Genomic DNA, 25,135 nt, shown 5'->3' on the forward strand with positions numbered 1-25,135 from the left:
TTTTTCTCTACTGTATTTTCACTCCCCAATCTCTGTCAAGAGACTAAACAGAAATTAATAAAAAAACCCTGGATATAATTGAAAACATGTACCAGTGAATGAATAATTCTCTGTTCCACACTGAAAAGTGGGGACATTAGGGTGAAAGTTTTTATTTGAGAGGGAAGGGGAAATATGTGGGGAATTAATTCAAAGGGGAATTAATTTAAAAATACATTTTTATAATTTTGGAAACTTTTTCTCTTTGTTGTTCTAGTTAGACTTTTCCATTTTTGTCTTTTTTAAAAGACATTCCCTTTGAGACTGCAATGTTCTCATTTGGAAGAAGGACAACCTTCCTTTAACATGGCTGAAGGTTATGTTACGGGAAGCGGTGTTGTTTTGGCATTTATTCAATTCATGGCTCCTGCTGATGACATCTGCTCTTGTTTATATAGGTTTTGTGAATCACCAACAAGTGACCTGGAAATGTGAGGAGGCCAGGGCAGAGGAAAGCGGGCAAGGTCCACTGCAGCTGTACCTGGAAATGATGCGAATTTTACAGAGTCTAGAGGACTTCAGAATAAGAATAGAGGTGGTGCCAATGGAAAGGGAAGGAGGGGCAGCCTTAATGCAAGTGGGTGCAGGACATCACCAAACTGTTCTGTGGATGATGTCAAAGCCAGCCCCTCATCCACAAACAAGAGGAAAAATAAGCCTCCAATGGAGCTAGAATTGAACTCCAGTTCAGAGGACAATAAATCTGGAAAATGTGCTCGTACTAACTCTAGAAACACTCCCACCACCCCACAGGGGAAACTCGAGGCTACTTTTTTGGACCAAGGTTGCTCTTCTCCAGTGCTGACTGATTGTCCTCACCCCAACTGCAACAAAAAGTACAAGCACATTAATGGACTCCGATACCACCAGGCTCATGCACATTTAGATCCAGAAAACAAACTGGAGTTTGAGCCTGACAGTGAAGACAAAATTTCAGACTGCGAGGAAGCACTGAGTAATGTGGCACTTGAATGCAGTGAGCCAAGCACAAATTTGTCAATCTTTGATCCACTAAAAGCACCAATGTTTCCTTTCTCCATCACTACCCCAGGGACCCCCAAAGGAAAAAGGGAGATGACCAGCAATGGCCCCAGTTCAGGTATCAGTTCCAAAACTGGCAAGAATGCTGGCAAAAAGAAGGGTCTGAACAGTGAATTGGCCAGCCTTCCGGTAATTTCTAATATGGCATCCACACTGGACAATATTTTGCTAGCAGATGGCAATTTGCAAACTGAAATGCCCAAATTGGAGGCTGAAGGGTTGACAGACAAGAAAATTTTGGGTCATAAAGACAAAGGCAAAAAAGCTAATCATTGCAAAGTGGATAAAAAACTTTCCAAACTGAAAATGGCCAGGCCCATTGCCCCAGCGCCAGCACCAACTCCTCCCAAATTAATAGCTATACCTACTGCAGCCTTTACAACCACCACTACAGGGACAATACCAGGACTTCCCTCTCTAACAACTACTGTTGTTCAGGCTACACCAAAACCTATTCAACTAAAGCCCACAATTATGGGAGAGCCAAGCACTGTAAACCCAGCTCTCACATCACTCAAAGACAAAAAGAAAAAGAAGAGAAAGCTAAAAGACAAAGAAAGCAATGAGACTGGAAGCCCTAAGATGGTTTCTAAGCTGGGAAAGCTGGAGGATTCCAAAGGGTCTGGGAAAGATTTATCTGGACATTTTTTAAAGGACCATATCAATAAAAATGAAGTGTTAACTAATGGACTGTCAGAGTCTCAAGAGAGCAGGATGGCAAGTATTAAGGCTGAAGCTGATAAGGTTTACAGGTTCACAGACAGTGCACCCAGCCCTTCTATAGGAAGTGCCTCCAGGATGGAATGCAGCACTTTGGTGAATGGACATTCTTCAGTCGCGCTGCTGCATGTGTTGACACAAAGTGGTGTAGATACTGCAGCCACTAAAACCAACAGCCCTGCTTACTCGGATATTTCTGATTCAGCTGATGACGGTGGCTCTGACAGCAGGTCAGAGGGAATGAATTCAAAGGCCATCTCTCCTTTGGATATTATATCTAATAAGGACAGTGTTGTAAAAGCACATTCTTCAACCATAACACAGTCGGCTCAAGCAAAAGAGTCCCATTCTCCTTATTGCCATGGCTATGGACTTTATTATTCTCCAAGTTATGTGCACTCTGGATGGGTCAGTGCCCCAGCAGCTGAGAACAGCAGTACCCAACAGGGACTGAAGATCAAAAAAGAGGCTGAGGAAGAGGCTGAAAAGAAAGAGAAGACAGAACTGTCAGATTCCAAGAAAAGTGAAACCAATTCCACTAATTTGCAGCCACAACATCAGTCAGTAATAACGCAAAGACACCCTGAACTTGCCCAGTCACTTTTTTATGGACAGTATGCTTATGGACTCTATATGGACCAAAAGTCCTTAATGGCCTCTAACCCTGCTTACAGACAGCAGTATGAAAAATACTATGAGGACCAAAGATTAGCAGAACAGAAAATGGCACAAACTGGGAGAGACCGTGAAGGGAAAAATGAACCCCCCTTGAAGGAAACTGGCAACGGTGATAATAAGCAGAAAAATAACCCATCTGCTACTATTTCAAAGGCCCCTTCAACTACAGAGTCAAGCAAAAATAACACTAAAATAGGGTCATCAGTCGCTAACAAAGGCGAGGAGATGAGCAAATCACAGATCCTTTCCAATCACCAGCAGCAGCTTCAGTCTGACAGTTTCAAAGCCAAACAAATGGAAAACCACCAGTTCATAAAGGAAGTTGTGGAGATGAAATCTGTTATGGACTCCATGAAGCAAACAGGAGTAGATCCGACCACAAGATTTAAACAGGTGAGATCATGTGATGGGTTAACCCTGGCTGGACGCCAGGTGCCCACCAAAGCCGTTCTATCACTCCCCCTCCTCAGCTGGACAGGGGAGAGGAAATATAACAAAGAGATTGTGGGTCAAGATAAGGACAGGAGAGATCACTCACCAATTACCGTCACAGGCAAAACAGACTCAGCTTGGGGAAAATTAACTCAATTTATTACCAATCAACCAGAGTAGGGCAATGAGAAATAAAACCAAATCTCAGAACACCTTCCCTCCACCCCTCCCTTCTTCCCGGGCACAACTTCACTCCCAGATTCTCTACCAACCCCCCAGCGGCACAGGGGGACGGGGAAATGGGGTTTACGGTCAGTTCATCACACGTTATTTTCTGCCGCTTCATCCTCCTCAGGGGGAGGACTCATCACACTCTTCCCCTGCTCCAGCGTGGGGTCCCTCCCATGGGAGACAGTCCTCCACGAACTTCTCCAACGTGGGTCCTTCCCACAGGCTGCAGTTCTTCACGAACTGCTCCAGCATGGGTCCTTTCCACGGTGTGCAGTCCTTCAGGCACAGACTGCTCCAGCGTGGGCCCCCCACGGGGTCACAAGTCCTGCCAGAAAACCTGCTCCGTGGGGTCCTCTCTCCACAGATCCGCAGGTCCTGCCAGGAGCCTGCTCCAGCGCGGGGTTCCCACGGGGTTCCCATGGGGTCACAGCCTCCTTCGGGAACCCACCTGCTCCGGCGTGGGGTCCTCCACGGGCTGCAGGTGGATATCTGCTCCACCGTGGACCTCCATGGACTGCAGGGGGACAGCCTGCCTCACCATGGTCTTCCCCACGGGCTGCAGGGGAATCTCTGCTCTGGTGCCTGGAGCATCTCCTCCCCCTCCTTCTTCACCGACCTTGGTGTCCGCAGGGTTGTTTCTCTTACATGTTCTCACTCCTCTCTCTGGCTGCCGTTTTCCGTCTGTCCCAACTTTTTTCCTTCTTAAAAATGTTATCACAGAGGCGTTACCACTATCGCTGATTGGCTCGGCCTTGGCCGGCGGCGGGTCCGTCTTAGAGCCGGCTGGTATGGGCTCTCTCGAACACAGGGGAAGCTTCCAGCAGCTTCTTACAGAAGCCACCCCTGTAACCCCCCCCGCTACCAAAACCTTGCCACACAAAGCCAATACAGATCACAGGAAATAGAACAAATGTGCCTTGACTTACAATTAAATCATGTGAGATTATTGTCTCTGATTTTGTTATGTTCTTTTACCTTTGCAGCCAATCAATCTCTGCCATGCTTTTTTCTTGCTGGATAGTATTGTAGTCTGTGAATAGACCAATAGGCCTTTCAGTTGAGCTGTTCGAAAAGAAAAAAAACTAGCAAGGTGGTGACAGAATCCAGGCTTAAAATATGAATGGACTATTTTAAATTGCATGCAAGAATAAAATAGAATTAGATTTTGTGGACACATATTTAGCTAACGGTCGCAAGAGCATTCCAGATGCCTTTAGAAGACCTTGAACAGAATAAACAAGAAGACAAAAAAAGAAAGATGCCAATTAGAAGAACACAGGTGCACATTCCAAGATAAAGGGAACTTGGCACAAAGAACCGCAATTCGGCAGTTTATCTTGACCAATTAGACTGAGACAAGTTTCGCGTGTTTTAGTTAATATAACCAATTGTGTCCTATGTTTATGCGCGTGTACAGTGTTAGTATAACCAATTATATCTTATGTTTATGCGCGTGTACAGCGTTGATATAACCATTCATATTTTATGTTTGTGCGCGTGTACAGTGACTTTGCAGAATATGTGACTATAAGTATGTGTGTGTTTTAGCAATAAAGGGTCGTCTGCTGTCTGCTCTCAAGATTACAGGCGTCCGTCTACTTCAATCTCCTCTAAGTTTTCTCTTCTAGATGTGAATTCCAAGCAATTTGCTAAGTTCAGAAATCAGAAATTTCAAGCAAAATAAGCAGCTTTCATTGTGAGAGGACAAAGTAGATTTGAAACACAGTTTGGAGTGTTTTGGTTTTCTGTGTATTAAATGATAGTCGGCATTTACTAAAGATGGGTGAACTGATTCTTTGAAGAGTTGGCTTGAAGCTCAGCTCTTTATCTTAACTCAAAGTGACCTTTTTGAAATAGTTAAGTTCTCCTTCCCTCTTCAACCAACCCCAAACCCTGACAGACCTATTGTCATGGTTTAACCCCAGCTGGCACACCTATACAATGGATGAAATCATCTCTCCATTGAAGTCCATGATAGTTTTGCCACTGACTTCAATAGAACCAAAATTTCATCTAGTGGCTCATGCTGACCTTACTAGATGTCAGATTATTTCCTTCATTCGAGGCAGTTACTGTCTCTATGCTCTGAACCAGAGCCTCAGTGTTGAATGCTTTCATGTTCTGGTGTGAATGTATATCTGTTAGAGACAATGTTTACAGTTAGCTCTTGCATATCTTGTATTTAAAAGAAAAGTTTCCTGTTATTGTTCAGTACTGATTTGATGTAGTCTTGCAAAGAACTCACCTATTTACTTCTAGAACATACTTATAAACAGCTCTACATAATATATTATGTAAAAATGTATTTGTGATATCCTGTACATGTTCTTTAAACCTTGTGGTCCTGATTCTGTAAATACTTATGTGTGTGTAATTTTACAAACTTAAAATAAGAGTGACTGTCAGCTGAAGGAGTCTGCCTAAATGTCTGACTTCCACTGATTCATGAGTGTTTGTAATATCAGAAGCAGCATAAGCATCTTTCCAGCTAGATCAGCTTTTCAGGTTCATTGTTCCAGGTAATCTAAGTGCTCTGACATATCATTAGGAAGCTTTAATTTTGTGGTTGACAGATATTTTTTCGTCTCTAGTGGTGTCATGGTTTAACCACAGCCAGCAACTAAGCACCACGCAGCTGCTCACTCACTCCCCTACACACCCAGTGGGATGGGGGAGAAAATCGGGAAAAGAAGTAAAACTCGTGGGTTGAGATAAGAACGGTTTAATAGAACAGAAAAGAAGCAGCTAATAATGATAATGATAACACTAATAAAATGACAACAGTAATAATAAAAGGATTGGAATGTACAAATGATGCACAGTGCAATTGCTCACCACCCACCGATCGACACCCAGCTAGTCCCTGAGCGGCGATCCCCCGCCCCCACTCCCCCCAATTCCTATACTAGATGTGACATCACATGGTATGGAATACCCCGTTGGCCAGTTTGGGTCAGGTGCCCTGGCTGCGTCCTGTGCCAACTCTTTGTGCCCCTCCAGCCTTCTTGCTGGCTGGGCATGAGAAGCTGAAAAATCCTTGACTTTAGACTAAACACTACTTAGCAACAACTGAGAACATCAGTGTTATCAACATTCTTCACATACTGAACTCAAAACATAGCACTGTAGCAGCTACTAGGAAGACAATTAACTCTATCCCAGCTGAAACTAGGACAAGTGGGAAAATCTCTCTGTGGGTTTTAATTAAAATGCTTTATTTATAGTAAGGTCTCAGAAATTTGATACAATGCTTACGTACTTCATGATTAAGCTAGTTAAAGGCATGAAGGAGGATATAAGATGAAGCAATTGAATTAAATATTGATAATAGTATCTTATTCTTTCATGGGAACATTGGTTTGGCTTGGAGCTCAAGGCACTGTGTAGCAAGCAAACCTCTCCACTATGTAATGCAGGTATGTTATTAAAACAGCTACTAAAAATACATTAACTGAAATTGGAAACATCAATAATAATCTTATTTCAACACTGAGGTTGAGAAAAAAATTTTTTCTGCTCCATATTAGGACCCAGATTCACGAACATGGCATCATTATGTCTGTCAGCCCAAATACCTTGATCAGCAAAAATCAGAACTTGATCATGAGAAAAAGTTAAAAGAAGACAGCCCTAGAAAAACACCTAACAGGGAAAGTTCCCTGCCTAACCTTCCTGTCTCATTAGCAAGCATTAAAGAGGAGCCTAAAGAGGTCGAGCATTCTGATTCTCAATCAGTGGATGAGAGCAAGATAAAAAATGATGATCAAAAGACTCCTGTAAATTGGAAGGACTCTCAGGGTGCTAGAGTGGCAGTTTCCTCACCAATGAGTCAGCATCAGTCATATATCCAGTACTTGCATGCTTACCCTTATCCACAGATGTACGATCCCAACCATCCAGCCTATCGTGCAGTCTCTCCTGTCCTAATGCACAGCTATCCTGGTATGTATTCTGAAACTTGCCTTGCACACTAGTAAAGATTTACACGCTCAAAGTGCAGTAAAGCCTGCATTTTAATATTTCTGTTAGCAGCTTTGTTTTGCTTGTGCTTGTGCTAGGAAAAGTTCTGTAGATGAAATTCATTTAATACAGGATGTTCCTTTTATGAACTGTCAGAGTTCCCAGCTACAGTTTCCTCAACCCTTGACAGTCTGCTATTGCTGTTAGACTGACAGATAGTTTATTGCCTAGAAAAATATTCTAAGCACTTAGTGTCACAAGCATTATAACTATTATTCCTTTCACTTAAGGAGAACCCGTAAATGTATGAAATGGCTATGAGCTCAGCCCTCTATAGCCTTCATTCACTACAGCAAATTAGGTGAAAAAAATAAATACAATTTGATAACCACATGATCCTTTTCTGATGTTGCCCTCTGTCCTGGCATCCCCTCCTCCTACCTTGACATAACCAAACTGTAAAAACAGTAACTTGATGTGGCATTTATTGTTTACCTGCAGGGACCTATCTCACTCCAGGATTTCATTATCCTGTTTATGGGAAGATGTCAGGGAGAGAAGAGGCAGAGAAAGTCAATACCATTCCAAGCATCAATGTGAAATCAACCACTGAGTCCAAAGCACTGGATTTGCTCCAGCAGCATGCCAACCAATATCTCAGCAAGTCCCCCATTGTAAGGCTTCATCTGTTGTTACTGAAGAGAGGTACATTTGGGGAGAGGTAGAGAACATAATTTTAAGCAGCACACACAGCCTGGCATCAAACTATGAATGCATGATGCTTCTTTATACTGCTGCCTAAAATAAAAGTAATTTGAAGTCAGAATGCTTTTCTGGCATAAATTGGAAGTGACACATAAACAGAGTTCTGTGTTCAGTCTTAACTTAAGTGAATGGATTCACATAAAAACCTATATTCAGAAATACCCATTGGTGCAGAGTTTTTTGCACTTACACAGGAAGCTCTCTTTGTAAACACATAATGAAATAAAAAGTTGGGCTGTGGGATTTGGTAATATCCCCTCAGTATATTTGCCATGAAGCCATCCATATCTTACAAAAAGCAGATTACCTCTGTTTCTGAAAAGCATTTGTTTCTGAAGATTTCCATGGAAATTTCAGAAATTTCCATGTTGGAATGAACACAATTGTTCTACTTTCAGATAGGTTGGTTCTAGTTTTAATTGTGAGCAAGTCACTGACTAGATTATGTTTTTAAAAGAATTTTTTTCTTACTGCTCAAGCAGGTTTGATCCCCAGAGTGCATTAAAGAAGGCTGAGAACTAATTTACATCAGGTCTTAAGAGCTCAGATAGGTTGTTCAGGCATTTGCAAGTCAGCCAGGCTTAAGAGAACCCAAAACTAGTAGTCAGCATGATGGCTTCATGCTGCAGTGTGTCACCTCAAAATCTCTGTGCCTTGAAAATCTTCCATTAACCAGATACACCAGCTTTAGGCTAAGATCAAGTGCAAATCTCCAGTAGAGAGATTTCTTCATCAGAAGAAATCAGCTTCATTATTTGAATTTGAAAGGTCATTGCAGGGTAATATTAGTAAGTAGATTTTTTTTTTTTGTGATTTCCTCCCTTTTAAAATTCTCACATCAGTTTTCTTTCACCTTTTTATCGTCAGCCTGTGGAAAAATCCGCAGCTGAGCATGAATGGGAAGCAGAGAGGGAACAAGACTGTCATTCTCCTTTTAGCCAGAGGCACCTCCATACACACCATCACACATGTTGGAATGGGTTACCCACTTATACCTGGTTGATATGACCCATTCCAAGGTAAGCTGAAGGTTTCCAGTGGTGGGATTAGCAGTGCCTTGTGAAGTTGTTACCTTGACATTGCAAGTCATATGTACATGAAATGTTTCGAATAGAGATCCCCTGTTAAATCCAAGTGCTTTATATTTAGGAAGAAGGCTTGAAAATTCACAGCAAGGACTGACATCAAATAAATATCTTCAGGCCTGAGAAATACCAAGTTTTGTTTCCAAAACTGGTTGTCAGAGCATTATTAAAGATTTACCAGTTAGGCCATTGTTCACATGAATGTTTTGAATCCTACTGCAAACTGACATTAACTGCCTGAAAGGTGGCAAAAAAACAAACCAGACAACCCCCTTTTTATATAATTAGGGTTGTGTAAGCAATGAAAGAAGTGTAGAAAAGACAAAAGCTTTTTATACTGAACTTATTTTATGTACAAGGCATTGTAGTCACAAGGGTTTGAGTTCATTACAGTTGGAGCATCTGAAAGAGAATTCTTTGTATTTTGGCAAATGCAGTGCACAAAATTGCAGTCAGGGAAAAAGCAGCACAGTAAGACATGATTCATTCTCCCTAGGTTTTATACTAGTCTTTGTTTTTCTCTAACCCTGTATTCTAGATGAATTAAAAGATTTGCTCCCATACAGCAAAGTACATGCTATCACATTTGGTAGCTAAAATGACATAAATTCATTATGTTCACTCAGTCCCTTCATGGTTATTTTTCCTGTGTAAAAGCCTTGAAATTTCTCAGTTTGATTCAGTGATTCCACATGACTTATGGGATGCATTATGCTTGTTCAGTAGGAAAACTGTAGAAATTATAAGTTTTTATCAAAGTATTGCATTCTGAGCAACTAACATGTTGTTTCTGTAATTCACTGTGACTTTTGATTCTTGTTGTTTCCTGGTACTTATTATTTCTACTGAGCTTCCTATTCAGAAAATTATACAAACCATTTAGCATCATGCAGTGCAATACTTGGAAAGGAATACAGTAAGTTGGAATGCTGTATATTCTTGTAAAATACCTATCAAGGAGAAGTCAGTGTACTATATGATGGCATATTGGTCATGCTGGGCAGACTGTCTTAATGCTGTTGCCTGAAACGTACTGTTTGTGTAGTATTAAAAGCCATTTTCTCATAGTAGGGGGGGTTTATTTGCATTAGAGATTCTTCCTACCATTTCTCTGAACACAAAAATCCATCAAAACCAGAAGTACATCCACATTCTTTTGTTTCTTCTTTCCTTCAGGACTGACCTCTGCTGCCCTTGTTGCCACTCAGCAGGTGGCTGCTCAGGCGTTTGCCTCTGGTATGTTTCCTGCACAAAGAAGGTAAATATCCAGTAAATCTTGAACTATACATCTTAATACAGAGAGGAGAAAGGAAATCATAGATTTTATAGCCTGAAGGTATATATTTCCTTGTAAGACACAGTTTTTAAGGCAGGGAAAGAGGTTGGCTGGACTTTGCGTTAATTATAGTTTTATCCTCTTTAAGATGACATTTTTGTACTTGAATTGTGTCCTTTAATTGTAATACAAATCATTAAGAGGGAACAAATAGTCTGTCTTCTGAGATTTCCTATAGGGTATGTTTTAGGTTTTGTTATTATTAAGGTAAAATAAGTGGTTATGAAATATAATTAAGATCCAAATTATTTTTAAAAGTAGTTTAAACTTCACATTCGGTTAGCTCTATCTACTACCAGGTAAATGTATGCTTTTATCTAATCTGCAAATCTTTCTGGTTTGCTGATTTTATTTCCAGAAGGGTTTGCTAGGGAGGTTCCATTATTTTTAAGTTACATGCAAATCCCATGCATTTGCCTCTTAATTATTTACTAGGTTTTCAATTGGAATTACTCTTCAACTTCCAACAGGAAAGAGACTCTTCTTTATAATAATCACCCCATTTTAAGTGAAAAACACAAAACACCCTTAACAGTAGAGTGTCTTTCATCACTTCCATGATAAGTCTCATAGTGTTTAATGTATTAGATAGAACTATAAAGTTCCATGGTTATTGGTGTCTTTCTGAAAGCTGACTCTGAAAACACGTCACCATTATAATACTCTTAGATTGAATTATTTGAATGAAAAAGTTCTCTAGCTCTGAAGTATCATCTGATGCATGATAGAGTTTCAGAACTCAGAAGATAAATCCCGACATGTTATTTGTTAGCATTGTTAGCATAGTTATTTGTTAGCTTGGCAAGGGAGGGAAGAGGACATGACTTGCTGTCTTTTCCACTTGGGATTCAGAGTACTGTGCAGATTTCATTTCACAGTGTATCTTCGAATGTTAGGAAAAAAGGACACCCCATACTAAGATATTCTTCTTTCTCTTTTCAGAGAATGATGAATTTGGAAATGTACATTGTCATGTAACTGGATCACATGAGGAAGTGCTTTATTACACACATCACTTCCATGCTGTTAATTTGAAATGCCTTAATGGCAGGTAAAACCCAGTCATTTCATTTTTGTAAATTGCAGATTTTATCACAGAATAACAACTGTTGCTGTAATTAGACTTATATTTATATATATATGTGCATATATATATAAAAAATATACATATTCTTTACTTTTTTGTTTTAGTAACCAGGCTCACACACAGAGTCTGCTGCTAAGTTGCAAACCACACAGAAAAGGAGAAATGTATTTGTCATGTTTAGAAAGTGTCAACCATGAAAGGCTATTTCTTCTTTCCCTTTGTCGTGGTTTAACCCCAGCCAGCAACTAAGCACCACGCAGCCGCTCACTCCCCCACCACACCCAGTGGGATGGGGGAGAAAATCGGGAAAAGAAGTAAAACTCGTGGGTTGAGATAAGAACGGTTTAATAGAACAGAAAAGAAGAAACTAATAATGATAATGATAACACTAATAAAATGACAACAGCAATAATAAAAGGATTGGAATGTACAAATGATGCACAGTGCAATTGCTCACCACCCACCGATCGACACCCAGCTAGTCCCCGAGGGGCGATCCCCCGCCCCCACTCCCCCCAGTTCCTATATTAGATGTAACATCACATGGTATGGAATACCCCGTTGGCCAGTTTGGGTCAGGTGCCCTGGCTGTGTCCTGTGCCAACTTCTTGTGCCCCTCCAGCTTTCTCGCTGGCTGGGCATCAGAAGCTGAAAAATCCTTGACTTTAAACACTACTGAGCAACAGCTGAAGACATCAGTGTTATCAACATTCTTCGCATACTGAACTCAAAACCTAGCACTGTACCAGCTACTAGGAAGACAGTTAACTCTATCCCAGATGAAACCAGGACAGTATCCACCCCTTATTCTATACCATTGACGTCATGCTCAGTTCCCATACCTTTAGTTACATCCTGGTCTATCATCATCACCTTTTCCGTCCCTTTGAGACATATAAACAATGATATATATATGTGTATATATATACACACACACAGATATCATTCCTTTAGTTCATGGGTCATGTTCATAAAATGTTCGTCGAGTTCATTTAGTTCCCGACTCTGGGCTCCATCTGTCATACCAGTCTTTCTGGGCAGGAGGGATGGTGCAAAGTCCTCTCAGTCGGCAGAGCAGGATTGGGCTTCAGTGCGCTATGGCGAGTGGGTGACATTGGACGCAGCAGGAGGATGGTGTGCACCGTTGGATTGTTGCATGCTGGAGTCAGTTCTGGTTCCATCACTACTGCGCTTTGCTCAGTTTTATCACAGTTCATTCTTGCTTGATCTAAGTGATTCTTACTGTAGTACTATGGATATAGCACATAACAATTATAGTAATGATAACATGCAGTAACAGGGTTATATAGCAACTAATATCATACAGTTTAATTCTGGCTATTCTCAGCTAAAATCAAATCCCCTTGAGGCACACATCGGACTTCCCCATCCTTTCGCATCACCCACCAAGTGCACCCAGGCCCTTGAGCAAAAGCAATCCCACGAATGGGTTTGCCTTTGCCTGAGGCAGGAGTAACCCAGACTGTCTTCCCTAACATATTCTTCATGTGCACTACAGGGACTTTATCCTCTTCTACAGTACGTAAAAATTCTGACTGGGCAGGGCCACCCGATTGGCAGATCCTGTAGTGTTGACTAACCAGGTGGCTTTTGCTAAATGTGTATCCCAATGTTTGGAAGTTCCACCCCCCATTGCTCTCAGTGTAGTCTTTAACAGTCCATTGTATCGCTCAATTCTCCCAGAGGCTGGTGCATGATAGGGGATATGATACACCCACTCAATGCCATGCTCTTTGGCCCAGGTGTCTATGAGGTTGTTTTGCAAATGAGTCCCGTTGTCTGACTCAATTCTTTCTGGGGTGCCATGTCGCCACAAGACCTGCTCTTCAAGGCCCAGGATAGTGTTCCGGGTGGTGGCATGGGGTACAGAATATGTTTCTAGCCATCCGGTGGTTGCTTCCACCATTGTAAGCACATGGCACTTGCCTTGGTGAGTTTGTGGGAGTGTGATATAGTCAATCTGCCAGGCTTCCCCCTGTTTATATTTCAGCCATCGCCCTCCATACCACAGGGGCTTTAACCGCTTGGCTTGCTTAATTGCAGCACATGTTTCACATTCATGGATAACCTGCGCGATAGTGTCCATGGTCAAGTCCACCCCTCGATCACAAGCCCATCTATATGTTGCATCTCTTCCCTGATGGCCCGAGGTATCATGGGCCCACTGAGCCATAAATAGCTCACCCTTATGTTGCCAGTCCAGATCCACCTGAGCCACTTCAATCTTGGCAGCCTGATCCACCTGTTGGTTATTTTGATGTTCTTCAGTGGCCCGACTCTTGGGTATGTGAGAATCTACGTGATGTACTTTTACAACCAGATTCTCTAGCTGGGATGCAATATCTTGCCACAGTGCAGCAGCCCAGATGAGTTTACCTCTGCGCTGCCAGTTGCTCTGCTTCCATTGCTGTAGCCACCCCCACAGGGCATTTGCCACCATCCATGAATCAGTATAGAGATAGAGCACTGGCCACTTCTCTCTTTCAGCAATATGTCTAACGCTAGCTGGATGGCTTTCACCTCTGCAAACTGACTCGATTCACCACCTTCTTCAGCAGTTTCTGCGACTTGTCGTGTAGGATTCCATACAGCAGCCTTCCACCTCCGATGTTTTCCCACAATGCGACAGGATCCGTCAGTGAACAGGCATATTGCCTCTCATTTTCTGGCAGTTTATTATACAGCGGGGCCTCTTCAGCACGTGCCACCTCCTCCTCTGGCGACATTCCAAAATCTTTTCCTTCTGGCCAGTCCATGATCACTTCCAAAATTCCTGGGTGACTGGGGTTTCCTATGCGAGCCTGTTGTGTGATCAGTGCAATCCACTTACTCCACGTGGCATCAGTTGCATGATGTGTAGAGGAGACCCTCCCTTTGAACATCCAGCCCAGCACTGGCAGTCGGGGTGCTAAGAGGAGCTGTGTTTCAGTACCAACCACTTCTGAGGCAGCTCGAACTCCTTCATATGCTGCCAATATCTCTTTTTCAGTTGGAGTATAGCGAGCCTCGTATCCTCGATAATCCCGACTCCAAAACCCCAGGGGTCGGCCTCGGGTCTCCCCAGGTGCTTTCTGCCAGAGGCTCCAGGTAGGGCCATTCTCCCCAGCTGCAGTATAGAGCACATTTTTAACATCTTGTCCTGCCCGGACTGGTCCAAGGGCTACTGCGTGAACAATCTCCCGTTTAATTTGTTCAAAGGCTTGTTGTTGCTCAGGGCCCCGTTTAAAATCATTCTTCTTCCGGGTAACTTGGTAGAGAGGGCTTACAATCAGACTGTAATTTGGAATATGCATTCTCCAAAACCCCACGACACCTAAGAAGGCCTGTGTTTCCTTTTTATTAGTTGGTGGAGACATAGCTGCTATTTTGTTAATCACGTCCATTGGGATCTGACGACGTCCATCTTGCCATTTTATTCCTAAGAACTGGATCTCCTGTGCAGGTCCCTTGACCTTCCTTTCTTTTATGGCAAAACCAGCTTTCAGAAGGATTTGGATTATTTTCTTCCCTTTCTCAAAGACTTCTTCTGCCGTGTTGCCCCATACGATGATATCATCAATGTATTGCAGGTGTTCCAGAGCTTCACTTTTTTCCAGTGCAGTCTGGATTAGTCCATGGCAAATGGTGGGGCTGTGTTTCCACCCCTGGGGCAATCGATTCCAAGTGTACTGGACACCCCTCCAAGTAAAGGCAAATTGTGGACGGCACTCTGCTGCCAGAGGGCTTGAGAAAAACGCATTAGCAATGTCAATTGTGGCATATCACTTGGCTGCCTTTGACTCTAGTTCATATTGAAGTTCTAGCATATCTGGAACGGCAGCAGTCAGCAGTGTCGTAACTTCATTCAGGCCATGATAGTCTACTGTTAGTCTCCACTCCCCATTAGACTTTCGCACTGGCCATATGGGACTATTAAAGGGTGAGCGAGTTTTGCTGATCACTCCTTGGCTCTCCAGTTGGCGAATCAACTTGTGGATGGGAATCAGAGAGTCTCGGTTGGTGCGATATTGGCACCGGTGCACCGTCGTAGTAGCAATTGGCACTTGTTGTTCTTCAACCCTCAGCAACCCCACAATCGAAGGGTCTTGAGAGAGACCAGGCAGGGTAGACAGCTGTTCCGTGCCCTCCGTCTCCAAGGCAGCTATACCAAAAGCCCATCGATACCCCTTTGGGTCCTTAAAATACCCTCTCCTGAGATAGTCTATGCCAAGGATACACGGAGCCTCTGGACCAGTCACAAGGGGGTGTTTCTGCCATTCATTCCCAGTTAGTCTTACTTCAGCTTCCAATAAAGTTAGCTGCTGGGATCCCTCTGTCACACCAGAAATAGAGATGGGTTCTGCCCCTTTATAACTTGATGGCATTAGAGTGCACTGTGCGCCGGTGTCTACTAGAGCCTTGCGCTCCTGTGGGTCTAACGTGCCAGGCCATCGAATCCACACAGTCCAATAGACCCGGTTATCCCTTTCCTCCACCTGGCTGGAGGCAGGGCCCCTCTAATTCTGGTCAGAGTATCCAGTATTCACTTCTCGTAAAATTGGCTCAGAAGTCCCTTCAAGAGGATCAGAAATAAGATCAGCCCTTCTACTCTGTTTGGAAACCGGAGCAGCATTCTTCCTTGTAGAATCCCCTTTTGTGGTGTTTTTTCCTCGCAGCTCACGTACCCGTGCATTTAGGACCGAGGTAGGTTTTCCATCCCATTTCCTCATGTCCTCTCCATGATCACATAGGTAAAACCACAGGACACCTCGCGGTGTGTACCTTCTATATTCTTTCTCTTGGGCAGAGGAAAACTCACTCCTAATAGCTGAGACATTGGTCCTTACAGGTGGGGAGTAGGACATCTCCTCTTTGATTTGCTGGACATCCTCGGACAGCTTCTCCACAGCCGAAATGCAGGCTTGTAGGGAGGAGGAGAGATTTTCTTCATATTGACGGAGTTGGCGAGCCACTTCATCCACCGTCAGTGCCTCTTTGTCTTTCCAGGTCATTATCGCCATTGAGTTGGCATAGGACAATGGTGCGCTCCGTACAAACTTCCGCCACATGGGTCGTGTGCATTGGACTTCGTCTGGATCTTTGGATAATTGTGGGTTGTCCGGGTCATAATGAATCATCTCTAGCATGGCTAATTCCCTCAGATGTTGGATACCTCTTTCCATGGTTGTCCACTTGCCTGGTTGACATATAACATCTTCCTTGAAGGGGTATCTTTCCTTCACACTTGACAGGAGTCGCCTCCAGAGGCTGATGGCTTGTGTCCCTTTTCCAATTGCCTTGACAATGCCACCTTCCCTGGCAAGCAATCCCAGCTGCTTGGCTTCCCTACCTTCTAATTCCAGGCTATTAGCCCCATTGTCCCAGCATCGGAGGAGCCAGGTGATAATATGCTCACCTATACAGCAGCCGAAATCTTTTTGCATATCCAGCAGCTCACTCAAGGATAGGGATAGGGTGATCACCTATGGTTCTGCCTCTTCCTCCTGTTCCCGTGATGACCCTGGCTCATCTCCCTCCTTCACTAAGCGAACTGATTTTTTTTGTATATTTCTTCTTCTGTACGGGGGCAACTGATACTGGTGCAGGTTGGTCCGCTGGTTCACTTGCAGTACCGCTCGCCGGGTTTTGGATACCACAGTGTCTGTCGCCGGGGTTTGGGTAGCCACAGTGCTCATCGCCGGGGCTGGATGGGTCACGGTGCCTGTCACCAAGGTCTGGGTGGCCACAATGCTCGTCGCCAGGGCTGGAGGGGCCGTGGTGCATGTTGCCGAGGTTTGGGTGGCTGCAGTGCTCATCGTTTTGTTGTTAGGTCCAGAGACCTTCTCTTCCCCTTGAGGGTGCTGAGTGGTGTCGAACAGGGCTCGATAGGCATGGGCCAGGCCCCAGCACGTTGCAGTGATTTGTATCTCTCTGGAGTTGCCAGGGCGACAGCATACCTTTTCCAAATATTTTACTAGTTCTTCCGGATTCTGCACTTGTTCAGGGGTGAATTTCCAAAACATTGGAGGTGCCCACTGTTCTAGGTACTTGCCCATACTACCCCACACACCCTGCCACTCATAATTATCCAGCCTCGGGGCAGATCTCTGGGTGATCTTCTTAAATAGTTGTTTAACCTTAAACAAGAGTTGAACCACATTCAGGAACATGCTAATTCCTAGCAGTAGGGCTAGGACCGTGCTGGTCTCAACATCCCAAGAGTATTCAAATTTTTCAAAATTCTCAAACACCATTGTAACTGGACTGAAGGAGAAAGGAGAGGGGAAGAAAGGTATCCCACCCATAGACTGGTTTTCCAAGAAGGAAAGGTAAATGGTGTAATTATTAATAGTTTCCCACAGATGGCTCCCACAGTATAAAGGTGACAATGCTGAGTGCAAATACCAGATTAATCCCACAACTGATGACTTTATCATACCATAAACCAGTGTTATACAATACATCAAGGCAAAAACCTTAATCCACCTCCCACGGATGATAAGCAGCAGCACAGGGACTATATACAGCAAGTGCGGTGATACATAACAGAACTCTAAAAATGAGAGCAACAACTCTAAGAACACATAAATCAACATAATGACCAGCGACTACTAGACCAATATAATGAATGCTTATAACAAATTTATTTTAACAAGCTCTGGTCAGATTTGTCGTTATCTCAACCCTTCGTGCCCCACGTTGGGCGCCAAAACAGACTGTCGTGGTTTAACCCCAGCCAGCAACTAAGCACCACACAGCTGCTCACTCGCTCCCACACACACCCAGTGGGATGGGGGAGAAAATCGGGACAAGAAGCAAAACCCGTGGGTTGAGATAAGAACGGTTTAATAGAACAGAAAAGAAGAAACTAATAATGATAACGATAACACTAATAAAATGACAACAGCAATAATGAAAGGATTGGAATGTACAGATGATGCACAATGCAATTGCTCACCACCCGCCAAACGACGCCCAGTTAGTCCCCGAGCGGCGATTCCCCGCCCCCACTCCCCCCAGTTTATATACTAGATGGGACGTCACATGGTATGGAATACCCCGTTGGCCACTTTGGGTCAGCTGCCCTGGCTGTGTCCTGTGCCAACTTCTTGTGCCCCTCCAGCTTTCTAGCTGGCTGGGCATGAGAAGCTGAAAAATCCTTGACTTTAGACTAAACACTACTGAGCAACAACTGAAAACATCAGTGTTATCAACATTCTTCTCATACTGAACTCAAAACATAGCACTGTACCAGCTACTAGGAAGACAGTTAACTCTATCCCAGCTGAAACCAGGACACCTTTCTGTTCTTCTTTTTTTTTTTTTCTCTTGCTTTCTAATTATAAATAAATAATGTTATGTAGCAGTGTGCCTGAACCTTGCATATCCTTCTGGTATTTCCCACAAGCTCTCAGAAAAGCTAACTGTGATGACACTTTGGTACAATGTAGATGTCTATTTGGTGGCTCCTATTAAGATGCATCAGTGTAAAATGTTACTATATTCACTGTTTCATTTTACTTGTATATTGTGAAAGATATAAATTTGGAAGCCATGGGGTTGCCAGTACCACAAAAACTGTGTTGTACATAATATATGAATTTAAAATGGGGTAATAATAAGCATCCATGAATAATGAAATGCCTTTTTTTATAATCTTGAATGGTAAATAACCCAACAGCCTGCATACCCAAAGACATCTGTGATTGCTCTCTTACTTGAATAGTCCTGCAGGGTTTTTTTTTTAATGTTCACAATTATACAGTTTTAGAAGAGTGACTTTTAACTGCCTGGTTACTTGTTTTATGCTATAATCTAGTTTATTTTATGTAAAATGTATATTGAATGCTTTCATATTTATACCTGCCTTAAATAATTTGGCAATCAGAATAAAGTAAAAAGATGTTTTTGTACTTTCTTGGGATCTGTTTCAACTTGCTTTTCTGTGGCCAATTTGAGAGATGTATCATAGGTGTAGATAGCAGAGCCTGAACGTACCACACAGCTACTAGTCCATATCCTCAGAAGAGCTCCCTGGGACTCAGTTAATAGTGTGCACCTGCAGCAATCCCATGCCTTCCCTACTGGGCCTGCAATACTGTCCTCTCCTGGGTGGTGATGTGGGACCCAAGCCAGAAAATAGAAGTGGAGCTCTTTCTATTGACTTCAGTAGGCTTGAAAAAGGCCCCTAATAACATTGTGTGATAATAGTGGTTCTTAAATCTCTAATGATTTTGTAGAGAAGCTGTGTATACCATAAATTTTTGGTGGGTTGACCTTGGCTGGCTGCCAGGTGCCCACCAAGCTGTTCTATCACTCCCCATCCTCGGCTGGACAGGGGAGAGAAAAATATGACAAAGGGCTTGTGGGTTGAGATAAGGACAGGGAGATCACTCAGCAATTACCATCAAGAGCAAAACTGACTCATCTTAGGGAAATTATTTTAGTTTATTGCCAATCAAATCAGAGTAGGATAATGAGAAATAAGAAGAGAAGAGAAGAGAAGAGAAGAGAAGAGAATATTTTCAGTTGGAAGGGACCTACAATGATTATCTAGTCCAACTGCCTCACCACCTCAGGGCTGACCAAAAGTTAAAGTATGTTATTAAGGGCATTGTCGAAATGCCTCTAAAACACTGACAGGCATGGGGCATCGACCACCTCTCTAGGAAGCCTATTCCAGTGTTTGACCACCCTCTCAGTAAAGAAATGCTTCCTAATGTCCAGTCTAAGCCTCCCCTGGCACAGCTTTGAACCATTCCCACGCATCCTATCACTGGGAGAAGAGATCAGCACCTCCCTCTCCACTTCCCCTCCTCAGGAAGCTGTAGAGAACAATGAGGTTGTCCCTCAGCCTCTTTTTCTCCAAGCTAGACAAACCCGAAGTCCTTAGCCACTCCTCATAGGACATTCCTTCCAGCCCTTTCACCAGCTTTGTTGCCCTGCTCTGGACACATCCTCTTCTGACTGGCTGGTTATACTGTCTTAAATGCACCCCAGGATGCGGTTTGCCCAACTGGAATCTGATTTATTAAAAGTTTCCAATGTTGAATAAATTATTTTGTTCAAACTGCTTACACTTCTGAATATGTCTTTCTTCACATATAGAATCATTTAGGTTGGAAAAGACCCTTAAGATCATCGAGTCCAACCATTAAGCTAACACTGTGTCGTGGTTTAACCACAGCCAGCAACTAAGCACCACACAGCTGCTCACTCACTTCCCCCTCCACCCAGTGGGATGAGGGAGAAAATCAGGAAAAAAAGTAAAACTCGGGGGTTGAGATAAGAACAATTTAATGGAACAGAAAAGAAGAAACTAATAATGATAATGATAACACTAATAAAATGACAACTGTAATAATAAAAGGATTGGAACATACAAATGATGCACAATGCAATTGCTCACCACCCGCCAAACGACGCCCAGTTAGTCCCCGAGCGGCGATTCCCCCTGCCCCCACTCCCCCCAGTTTATATACTAGATGGGACGTCACATGGTATGGAATACCCCGTTGGCCACTTTGGGTCAGCTGCCCTGGCTGCGTCCTGTGCCAACTCCTTGTGCCCCTCCAGCCTTCTTGCTGGCTGGGCATGAGAAGCTGAAAAATCCTTGACTTTAGACTAAACACTACTTAGCAACAACTGAAAACATCAGTGTTATCAACATTCTTCTCATACCTAGCTCAAAAACATAGCACTGTACCAGCTACTAGGAAGACAATTAACTCTATCCCAGATGAAACCAGGGCACACTGCCAAGTCTACCACTAAACCATGTCCCTAAGCACAACATCTACACATCTCTTAAATACCTCCAGGGATGGTGACTCAACCAATTCCCTGGGCAGCCTGTTCCAATGCTTGACAACCCTTTTGGTAAAAATATTTTTCCTAATATCCTATCTAAACCTCCCCTGGTGCAACTTGAGGCCATTTCCTGTCATCCTATCACTTTTTCCTTCGGAAAAGAGACCAAAACCTACCTCACTACAACCTCCTTTCAGGTAGTTGTAGAGCACGATAATGTCTCCCCTCAGCCTCCTCTTCTCCAGGCTAAACAACCCCAGTTCCCTCAGATGCTCCTCATAAGACTTGTTCTTTAGACCCTTCACCAGCTTCCTTGCTCTTTGGACATGCTCCAGCACCTCAAAGTCTTTCCTGTAGTGAGGGGCCCAAAAATGAACACAGTATTTGAGGTGCGGCCTCACCAGTGCTGAGTACAGGGGGACAATCACTTCCCTAGTCCTGCTGGCCGCACCATTTCTGATACAGGCCAGGATGCCATTGGCCTTCTTGGCCACCTGGGCACACTGCCAGCTAATATTCAGCCAGCTGTCGACCAACACCCATGGGTCTTTTTCTGCCGGGCAGCTTTCCAGCCACTCTTCCCCAAGCCTGTAGCACTGCATGGGATTGTTGTGACCCAAGTGCAGGACCTGGCACTTGGCCTTGTTGAACCTCATACAATTGGCCTTGGCCCATCGATCCAGCCTGTCCAGATCCGTATGTAGAGCCTTCCAGTAGACCCATCCAGGCCATGAGCAGCCAGTTTCTCCAAGAGAATGCTGTGGGAAACGGTGTCAAATGCTTTACTAAAGCCCAGGTAAACAACATCCACAGCCTTTCCCTCATCCACTAAGCAGGTCACCTTGTCATAAACGATCAGGTTAGTCAAGCAGGACCTGCCTTTCATAAACCCATGCTGACTGGGCCTGATCACCTGCTTGTCCTGTACGTGCCGTGTGATGGCACTCAAGATGATCTGCTCCATAACCTTCCACCGAGGTCAGACTGACAGGCCTGTAGTTCCCCGGATCCTCCTTCCAGCCGTTCTTGTAGATGGGCATCACATTTGCTAACCTCCAGTCAACTGGGACCTCCCGGTTAGCCAGGACTGTTGATAAATGATGGAAAGTGGCTTGGTAAGCACTTCCACCAGCTCCCTCTGTACCCTTGTGTGGATCCCATCCGGCCCCATAGACTTGTGTGTGTCTAAGTGGTGTAGCAGGTCACTAATCCCCTTGGATTATGGGGGCTTCATTCTGCTCCCCATCCCTGTCTTCCAGCTCAGGGGGCTGGGTACCTGGTGACATTTTTGGCGTAGTCAGCAGGATTCCCTCAGTGTTGCTAAAGCGATCACTGGGACCAGGTCCTTGCTCTGGCCCCTCTCTGAGAGGAGTCATATGCAAAGGGAGATAGTCCTCAGAGGACTAATAAAGGGATCTGATCCCTGTAATTGTGTGCTCATTATGGCCCCCCCGGGGGGTCCGACTGTAGACTGTACCCCTCTCCTGGAGAGATTAGAGGGCTATAATGCCCAGCCCTTTCCCCTTGGTATGATGTTGTTTTGTGCGGTTTTTAGGAGCTGCTCTGGTGGCAGCAAAACAGGACAAATGCGTGGCCCGACAAGCAGAAGGGAAGATGATAAAATCCCTTCAAGACTTGGTGAAAGCTTTGCAGGAGCAACTGGAAAATGAGATAAGGAGCCTCTCCGACCAACTCACCACTGAAGCGAGTGACTAACCAGACTATATACCACTTTGACTGAGGCTTTGGAGCGCGAAAGGGTATTAAGAGAGCAATTAGATGAAACCCGCTCCCAGATCAATGTAGAAGATGTGGATGCAGACTCTGACAGGGCAAAAGAATCAAAACCATACCCTTTTGAAGACCTAGGACAGATAAGGGAAATATTTTCTCTTGGGACATGGGAAACAATGATGCGACCTCTGATTAAGACCAAGACTGTGGATGGTGGTCAAGGAGGAGCCCAACAAGTTACCACCTGCATCGTCCCCTATTCCCCCACCGATTCGGCTAAAATTCAGGAAAAATATTCCCAAGGACCCCAAGAAACAGAAACCGAGTATGTGTGGAGAGTATCCCTTAGTGGGGGTGACTGCATCCTGCTAAGTGAGGACGAGGCAAGGGGCTATTGGGGTCCGGGGTTTTTTCTAACTTCAAATGACAATAGAGAGCCGTGGTCCCTGACCCAATCCAGGTTGATTAGATTCTATGGAAAGGGGAGACCCCTTCTCGATTAAAACACCTATGGTGGGTCACATTTTGGAGACTGTACAAAAAGCTGCATGTCTCCAGCTGATGCATGATCAATTCCTGGTTCCTCAACAGCCCTCCCCCATGCAATATGCAACAGACCCTGAAAGGTTTCGCCCTCTTATAAGGAGGCTGCCTGATGCCTTGAAATTGTATGCGGTGCAATTACAGGATCGCTTGAGAGCTCCTCGACCCTGAAGAAGGAAAGGCCCCCCAGAGATGACATGGGGAGAAGTAGCACAGGAATTGATCAATTATGGGAGATGGATGGGATTCACCACTCAGGGAGAGACAAAATACAAAGCAGACCTTAGGAGGGTGGAAGGGAATGGGGAAATAAAAGCTAAGCCCTCACCAACGAGGTCAACACGGCCTCCCGATAATAAAAGATATGCACTGTGGACAGAGGGTATCTCAAAGGAAATCCCCAGGGAGGTGATGGACAGGTTGCCCACTCCCAACCTGAAAGGTCTGGTGAAAGGCTGGGACAAAATCAAAGGGGCCCTATCTCCCTCAAAGTTTAAAGACCTTTCTCACCCATCTCAGGAACCCAGGGGCATGGCCCTGTCTGCTCCTCGGGAGGCTAAATTGATTGATTTGGATGTCCCCAAGTCAGGAAACCCCCTCCACTATCCCCAACAAGTGAGCCGGGGGATGGCCAGTGGGTCCATTTGAGAAGGGGACCTGTTAATTACCTTTCCCCTAGGCCCCTTTAAGACCCCAGTGTTACGGATGTATGCACACTCAAATCCAACAGGTTTTAAAGCTCAGATTTAGTCTTCAGTAGAAAAGTTAGTTAGAACTCCAGTAACAATAGTGAACTACAGGCTCAATGATGTAAGGGGAATTAGTACTACACAGCCGACTTAAGAATCCTTGAGATTTAAAAGTGATGACTCAAAATGCGCATATCACTCACCTAAAAGATGAGGGCTCTCTCCCTCGAGGAGTTACCTTGGGCAGTGCCCCGACCTAAGGGGGAGTCCCCGACTGCAGACCCGCTTCTCCAAGGAGGACTGCCAACATGTCCTCCAGCAGGACCCCATTTATACCCCTGTCGAATCTGACCTGTGGTCATTTAATGCCTATTGGCCAAGAAGGTCACCTCAGTGTACCTGGCATGTCTCAATTGGCCAGTTCAAATTTCAACCTGTGGCCTCTAGGGTTTAGGGTTTTTTTCCTTCCCCTTCTCCCTGCCTGGAGAAGTTTTGTTTCCTGCTGGCGGGATGGGGGGGGGAAGTGTACTGCCACACCCAGTCACATTTTTGGTAGATACTGGAGCCTAGATGTCAGCTCTCCAGACGGATGTTTTTGGAAAATCCAAACTGCAGACAACTGCTCGAGTTAAGTGCTGATTGCCAGGAGATGAGACTGTGAAATTATGGTTTAGCTACTCGCCCACACCCAAATCAATCCAATCACATAACAGGAGCCACTTTACTGACAGGGTGGTCCAAGAGTGGACATGCAATGAAGGAATACAGTGGATTTTCCACACCCCATACTACCCTGAAGCAAATGGGATAGTGGAGCATACTAATGGACTTCTAAAACAAACCCTAAAACCCCACAAACCGGGATGGCCACAACAAGTGCCAGATGCAGTCACGAAAGTAAGTAGCTGCTGGGGGGTGAATGGATGTCCTAGACTGACTGCATTTTGCCAAAGCCCCCCTCCCTACTTCCAGGAAGGGGGGATAA

At 44.3% G+C, this 25,135-nt stretch overlaps 1 pseudogene; it reads left to right on the top strand.

Annotated features, from left to right (window-relative positions):
* Positions 1-11,366, top strand: part of LOC128138143 (zinc finger protein 608-like) — a 45,719-nt pseudogene extending 34,353 nt beyond the window's left edge.
* The last annotated feature ends 13,769 nt before the right edge of the window (positions 11,367-25,135 follow it).

Source organism: Harpia harpyja (assembly GCF_026419915.1).
Source record: "Harpia harpyja isolate bHarHar1 chromosome W unlocalized genomic scaffold, bHarHar1 primary haplotype SUPER_W_unloc_2, whole genome shotgun sequence".
Classification (NCBI taxonomy): domain Eukaryota; kingdom Metazoa; phylum Chordata; class Aves; order Accipitriformes; family Accipitridae; genus Harpia; species Harpia harpyja.